The sequence below is a fragment of the Apium graveolens genome, chromosome 7 (assembly GCF_009905375.1).
Source record: "Apium graveolens cultivar Ventura chromosome 7, ASM990537v1, whole genome shotgun sequence".
Taxonomy (NCBI): Eukaryota; Viridiplantae; Streptophyta; class Magnoliopsida; order Apiales; family Apiaceae; genus Apium; species Apium graveolens.
The window spans coordinates 52,061,119-52,068,195 of record NC_133653.1 but is presented as its reverse complement, the minus strand read 5'-3'; the positions used below and the strand labels follow the sequence as shown (position 1 = coordinate 52,068,195).

The window sequence follows — 7,077 nt, the reverse complement described above, 5'->3', positions numbered from 1 at the left end:
CTTTATAATGCCGATGTTGTAACTTTTACGTACAACATCAACATTTAAAATGTCGACGCTGTAGAAGTTTGGAATTAACTAACTAATTATTAAAAATAAACTAATTAATTATTACAAATAAACTAATAAATAATATTTATAAAAGGACACTTAATATTATACAATTAAAATTTAGTGACTCATCAGATTTTGAGTCATACTCCTTATCCACTAGTGATAAGGAGTATTATTGCTACACAGAGTTCTCTTGATATATTATATATATCTATGGTGGATACATTCAAATCCATCAGAAAGTTTTTAAAGACTTGTGTTTTTAATTACTTGTGTTTTGATTCATTTCAAGTTATTATTCCGCACTCTGCAAATCAATTCACACTGATATATATATTTAAGTTAGAACAATTTTTAAACCAAGAAAACGTTTCAAGAATTCCATTCAACCCCCCTTCTGTTATTCTTGTTGCATTGTTAGGGACTAACAACACTTGCTTCATAGTGCACTTGACAATGTCATGTCAAACAGGGTGATTGCATGCAAGACTGCAAAAAAAATGTGGAATGCATGGAAGTGAGATGTCAAGGAACCAATGCCATCAAAAAGAACAGGAAGACAATACTCACACAGGAGTATGAGCACTTTGACTCAAAATCTGATGAGTCACTAACTGATACATATGATAGATTCACAAAGCTGTTGAATGACCTGTCACTAGTGGATAAGGAGTATTATTAAAAAGACGAAATATTAAAATTTTGGTTGTTGGTCGTTCTATTATATTTAAAATAGGACACTTAATATTATACAATTCTTTTAAAATAGGACACTTAATATTATACAAGCCTATAACTCGTGCCATGCACATGTTATAATATTTGTAATTTCCATTATTTAATTATTTTGTAAAACTAAATAATAAAAAACAATATATATTATTAAGATTAAAGAAATTAAAACTTTTACGTATTATTTTGTATATAATATATTATTGAAAGATTCAAAATTTAAAATCTTAAAAGTCTTTCTTTTATGCCTGTAATAAAGTGGGAGTCTTGAATATTGTATGTGGATGATTTGCTATTATTTTTTAATGTTATTTTTTTTTTGATTTTTTCTTGATTTATTAAATATTTGGTTATAAAATAATTTGAATTAATAAAAATAGTTTGAAAGTGTTTGGTTCCCTACTAAGACATAATTTGAGTGCGATTAGAAATTAAGTTGGATAATAATTTATAGAGTTTGTAATCATATCATATACATGATTTAATTTTTCAGTTAATTAATATTTGCTTGAACTTTTTTAGGAATGTGTTAAGATATTTTTTAGGAAGCTCTTAATCAACCAACCAAATAAACCCATGTTTTGCTTATAATTGTATAGATTAATAAAATTAATTTGGAAGTGTTTTGTTCTCTACTAAGATATAAGTTGAGTAGGATTAGAAATTAAGTTGGATAATAATTGATAGAGTTTGTAGTTATATCATATACATGATTTAATTTTTTCAGTTAAATAATATTTGTTAGAACTTTTTTTGGAAGGTGTTAAGATATTTTTTAGGAAGTTGTTTACCAACCGACCAAACGAAACCATGTTTTTCTTATAATAGTATAATATAGATTTAAAAAAAAGACACCTAAAATTACTCGGCTATTAATTCTATAATATTTAAAATAGGACACTTATATTTAAAACAAGACACATATGTTCATATTATATTTGAAGTAGAAAGCAATTTAAAATAGAACACATATGTGCATATTATATTTGAAATAGAAAATAATATTTATTTGAAATAGAAAACAGTTTAAAATAGAACACATATATATTTGAAATAGAAAACAATTTTTATTTGTAATAGAAAAGAATTTAAAACTTTTCATATACAATTTAAATTAGAACAAAAATAGTACCACAGAAGACTCAAAAACACAACCTCTCGGCACTCATGGAGACACCACCGGCCCACATAGACGAACACTATTCGGCGGCGACAGAGACGGTCACTCATCAAAATCAAACCACTTTCAGGTAAATTTACACCACATAGTTGTATGTATCTACATATACAAGAAATTTAAACCAGAGAGTTGTATGTTTCTACATATACAATTTTATTGCAAACTGTTTGATAAAGGTCTCATAAGAAAAAAAAATCTGAATTAAAGAATCAAGGAAGAATATTGGTATGTGTCTTGCTGTATATTATTGGTATATTAGTTGTAAATAGGAAAAAAAACTGAACTAAAGATACAATATTGGTATGTGTCTTGCTGGGGCTTTTCTAGTATATTGGTATGTGTCTTGCTGGGGCTTTTGTAGTCGAGTGATGGAGGATGTGTTCGAGGTAGTCCTATATTTTGTTTGCGTTTCTTCGAGATTGGTTATCTTTTTTGGTTATAAAATTCTTGTCCTCTAGTTGTCTATTTTGTATTCTTTAATTACTTTGATTATCTATTTGTGGTTACTGTTGATAGTCCTTGCATCTGGACTTTGGTTGGCTCCCAAGGACTCTAAAGAGGTTTTGATTGCGCTTTCTCAAGCTTTAAGGAAATGTATATAGAAAGGTTACGATTTTTGCCTTTATAATTTTATTTTTATAGACAACTTCAATAAATTCTAGGCTGACATTTACTTTTTCATCTAAGTTGACATTTACTGTTCATAAATGACAGAGCTCTTGTAGGCCTTTTATATGTGAGATTCGGGGATGTGTTTTTAAGATATCATCCTTTTTTACAAAGTGAAGAACTATTCAGGTTTAAATTATAGTATGTTATGCTTGATTGCTATTGTATTGTGAAGTTGAGTATGTATATATATATATATATTTGTTTTTATTACCAAATGTCATATTTATTTTAAGGTTCAAACATAGTCAGGGCATCGAGCAAAGAGCAGCATTACTAGGAGGGGCAGTTTCGTACTCCCACTGCAAACAGTTCCTGATTTTCAGTGTAAAAAGTTATTAGGTAGGCCCTAAGAGTCTTGGATATTATTTTGAGAAAGATTACGGCAAAACAGTATGTTAGAAACCTCACTTTTTTTTGGTTGATATTGGTATGTATTTATATATATGTGTGTGTGGATCTACTAGGGTTACCAGGTTGATTTTATCATTGCAAAATAAGGACATTGGTTGATTGACCCTGCATTAATGGGAAACCAAAATGACCTACTACTTTCATAATTGATGTGGACTCTTTTTCCACTACATCTCTGCCAGCAAAGTTCTATTGATATTAACCTTGGATAGTTCTCTTTAGTTTTGCACTATGGTATACTAGCAACCCTACACCAAGGCATTAACTGCAAATCCCTTGTATGTCATGTAATGAATATAAACTACTAATTTTCTAAGTGGTCATATGTAAATTTAATAATCAGGTACAAGTAAATTTGTAAATGCAAATTACTATGCTAAGCAAATTTTAATAGTACTGGAACTAAAATATTTGGTGTTCACAAACAGAATTATGCAGAACCTGCTAAAATTGGACTTTATTAAAACCTTGCTAAATTGTCTGATTGTTGCTAGTGAGCCCGTTCATTGTATCTCAAAGTACTTCCTTTTACGGAGGATGTTCATGAGTTTCAGTTCTCGTCCTTTGGCAATTTACCGTCATCATTGCTTCCAAATGATGAACAGCGAGCGGCTGTTGATAATTTGTTAAAAATGCTTGAACTTGCACCAACTGGAAAGGAAGAGTGCTTGCAGCCTTAATTTACTCTAAATCCTGTACAAGTGGTCCTATAGTCCGAGCTTCAGCATTTGACTTCTTCCTTGACCAAGTTTGCGCATGCTTGTAAATATTGTTTAACTTATGTCATTTTACCCACCGTGCTATAATTTGTCTGTCTTCTACTTCAGTATGCATTTGACTATATGCTGAGTATAGACGATAATAATCCTAAAGGTTAGAAGCCTGTTAGTAGCATTGTTTCTCTTATAACCCCACTTTGTATTATGGTTTGTCTTTACATGATTTTCCATAGCTAAAATTTATTTGCTTGAACTTTTTAGTGGTTGTCCAAGACTGGAGGACTTACAGCGAGACCTAGCTTGATGAAGTATGATATTGAGGCTCTCCACTTCATCCAAGAGGATATCTGACCACTTCTGGTACTTAAGATCTTTTTTTAATTTGAACAAACATTTGGTTTGTGGACAATTTGGTGAACATTTTTTGAAAATTTGGTTATAAATATTTATGGACAACACCTGTCGGGACGTAAGTTATAATATGAATTTTAGTTTTGCATAATGTATTGTTCTAATTTCATAATAAATGTGAATAATGATGTATGCTTAATTCACAGGGCATATAAATTATACCTACGAGAAGGCGGATTAATGAATAATAGAAAAGAATTTCTCTGGCATCATTCTGAGGTTCAAGTATTACTTGTTTAGATGTTTGATCTTTTTTTTTTATTTGTTTATACATAACTTGAAAAATGATGTTGCTTTATGCCTAGAGTCCTCAACAAGGAGGCACCGAGTGTGGTATTTTCGTTATGAGGTACATGCAGAACATAATCATGCTTTCTCAAAAAAAATTCACCATAAATTGGAAAGTGGTAAGAAAAATAATCTCAACATTGTTTTACAAATATTGATCAAATAGAGATTTTTTTAATATTTTGTCTTTCATATTTTGAAGGGTCTTGAAGGAAGTTTACCGAAAAGGAAAATGAAGAAATACGAGAGCTTTGGGCACAATTTTTTACTTTAGAATGTTTCTAACAAGGTAATTTTTTTTTAAAATTTTTAGATCCTCCATTTGTGTTATAAGTACTTGATAGAAGCATATCACCATTTTATAATTAGATGTGTTGGTTGATTTTATTTGTTTACAATATGTGTGGAGAAGCATAAAAGCATTTCTTACCTTGCTATTTCAAACATTTAACTAAAATGTAGAATCTTCGTGTTGGTTATAATTTTCATGATTGTGAATTTATTATTTATTGAACATTTTAGAGAAAAATAAGAACGGATGGTCAGTCATTTAAAAGCATCTCTTGTTCGTGTCAAAAGACAAGATGTAGTTTTGCGATCTCGATTTACAGAAAGAAAAGGGGGACTTGAAGATTTTCAAGTATACTTGTTAGGGGAGACACATTATGTGTTATTTTATCTGTAAGGGAACCATAATAGAAAGAGTTGGATAGTATTTGTAATTCAATATATACTTTTCTTCCAAGATTGGTATATTTAAATTTTCTAAATTTATTATAATATATATTTTTTAACCTGGACAATTTAAGTTTTTGTTGTACTGTATTTTTGGGATATTAGTATTAATTGTATAGTGAAACAGGTTTATAGAAAATGCATAAAATATCAGCAGAAAACAGGAAAAAAATAATATTTTTCAGTGACAAAAAGCGTGTCGGCATTCTAGCTAACCGACGTTATTGATGAGAAGCAAGTGTGTCGGAATTTTTGCTAACTGATGCATTTGGTGAGAAGTAATAGCGTCAGTTAACAAACAGGTGAACCAGCGCAACAGGTGACAAGCAATAACGTCGTTATTGGATATAAGCGACGCAATTAATCAAACTAAAAGCGTCGGCATTTTCTCCAACCGACGCATTGCAAAGCGATAAATAGTGTCGATTATATATATAACATCGACGCTATAAGTCAACCTACAGCGTCAGTTGATTAACCTATGACCTGTGTCGTTTAACCGACACAATTAATATTTTATGTCGCTCGTTTAACCGACGTTGTAGGTCCATACCTATAGCGTCTCCCACACTTACTTCGCCACTTGACCGACACCTTAGTGCTGTTTTAACCAACGCTAAAAGTCCAGTATGCGGTAGTGAAACTATTAATCCAACAAGGACTAAAGGGGTCAAGAAACTTCATTAAAGCACCAGGCTTCTCTGGGAAACAATCCGACAAAATAGCTCGTTTTGTACACCTGAACGTGCTCCCATCTGGAAGAACCTATTAGTTCACCAACCACAATTCAAACACAAAATTATCCGAAACTGAAACAACATAAATATATAAAAATAATGAATAAAAACACTATATCAATATAGCCAACTTTAGAGGCTCAAAGAATCTGATGACTACTATTTTAATACAATAAAATCATTTCGTTTTTCAGCTAGGCATTACATCAAACACCTAATGTGCGCTGACAGCGGTGGCGGGATCTGTTAATAATGCTACTACTACTGCTGCTACCACTTCTATTGTAACGTATACTTCCACATCTGTATAACATACACATATACGCACTACTTAGAGAAAAGGGATTTACCTAAGGGAGCAGGGGAAGAGAGGGAGAGAGAGAGAAAAAGAGAGAGATGCAAGCATTGTCGGTACATGGCCAAAGATTGTTACAAACTATAAGATGGATACAAGGGAGAGAGAGGTGCAGAGATAGAGGCGGAGAAAAAGAGGGAGGCAATGGGAGGTTTTTTAAGAGGGAACGATTGTTTTGAGCATTTGATTTACTGGGCTTCAAAATTGGTCCTTAGGTTTTAGCTTTTAATTTAAAAAATTATTAATTAAATTAGTGATGGGTCCAAATTAATTTTCTTAATGAATAAAAAGAATGAAAATAAAAAGATTTAGTTTTAGGTCCTGATTTTACTTAAAAACTAAAGAGTTATTAGTTTAAATTGTTAAATCGGTAAGGGGTAAAAATGAGTTGAAAATAAAATTGTTTTAATTGCACATGACTAGTGTATGTAATCTTTTAAAAAATTATTACAAAATTATATATTTTTTTAGAAAACCTACTACTATGATTTTACTGGTACCATATCAGAATAATTTTATTTGGCTTGTCATTGTAAAAGTGAAGCATTAGTTAGACTCGTACAACTAACTAGTGTTTATTCATGAATTGGTGTTTTGATTTTTTAAAAAATATTCTTATCGATCCAACTGTATGGATGTCAAAAAATAAATATATTAGTGATATAACCAAAGTTTCAGATCAAAATATTTTTATTTGATATGCCACTTTAACAGTCAAATATCAGTTTAACTAGTATATCTAACTAGTGTTTATTCTTAAATTGATGTTTTGATTTTATGATT

At 30.6% G+C, this 7,077-nt stretch overlaps 1 long non-coding RNA gene across 11 annotated transcripts; it reads left to right on the top strand.

Moving 5' to 3' along the window:
- The first annotated feature begins 1,895 nt into the window (after positions 1-1,895).
- Positions 1,896-5,247, top strand: LOC141670778 (uncharacterized). Of its 11 annotated transcripts, none has more exons than XR_012554744.1 (8): positions 1,896-2,036; positions 2,483-2,572; positions 2,681-2,764; positions 2,884-2,977; positions 4,030-4,128; positions 4,326-4,586; positions 4,670-4,756; positions 4,990-5,247. It is a non-coding gene; the product is annotated as an uncharacterized LOC141670778 (long non-coding RNA). The 11 variants fall into 11 exon arrangements; XR_012554737.1 differs by having other exon boundaries at positions 2,872-2,977; XR_012554738.1 differs by having other exon boundaries at positions 2,872-2,977; positions 4,030-4,237.
- The last annotated feature ends 1,830 nt before the right edge of the window (positions 5,248-7,077 follow it).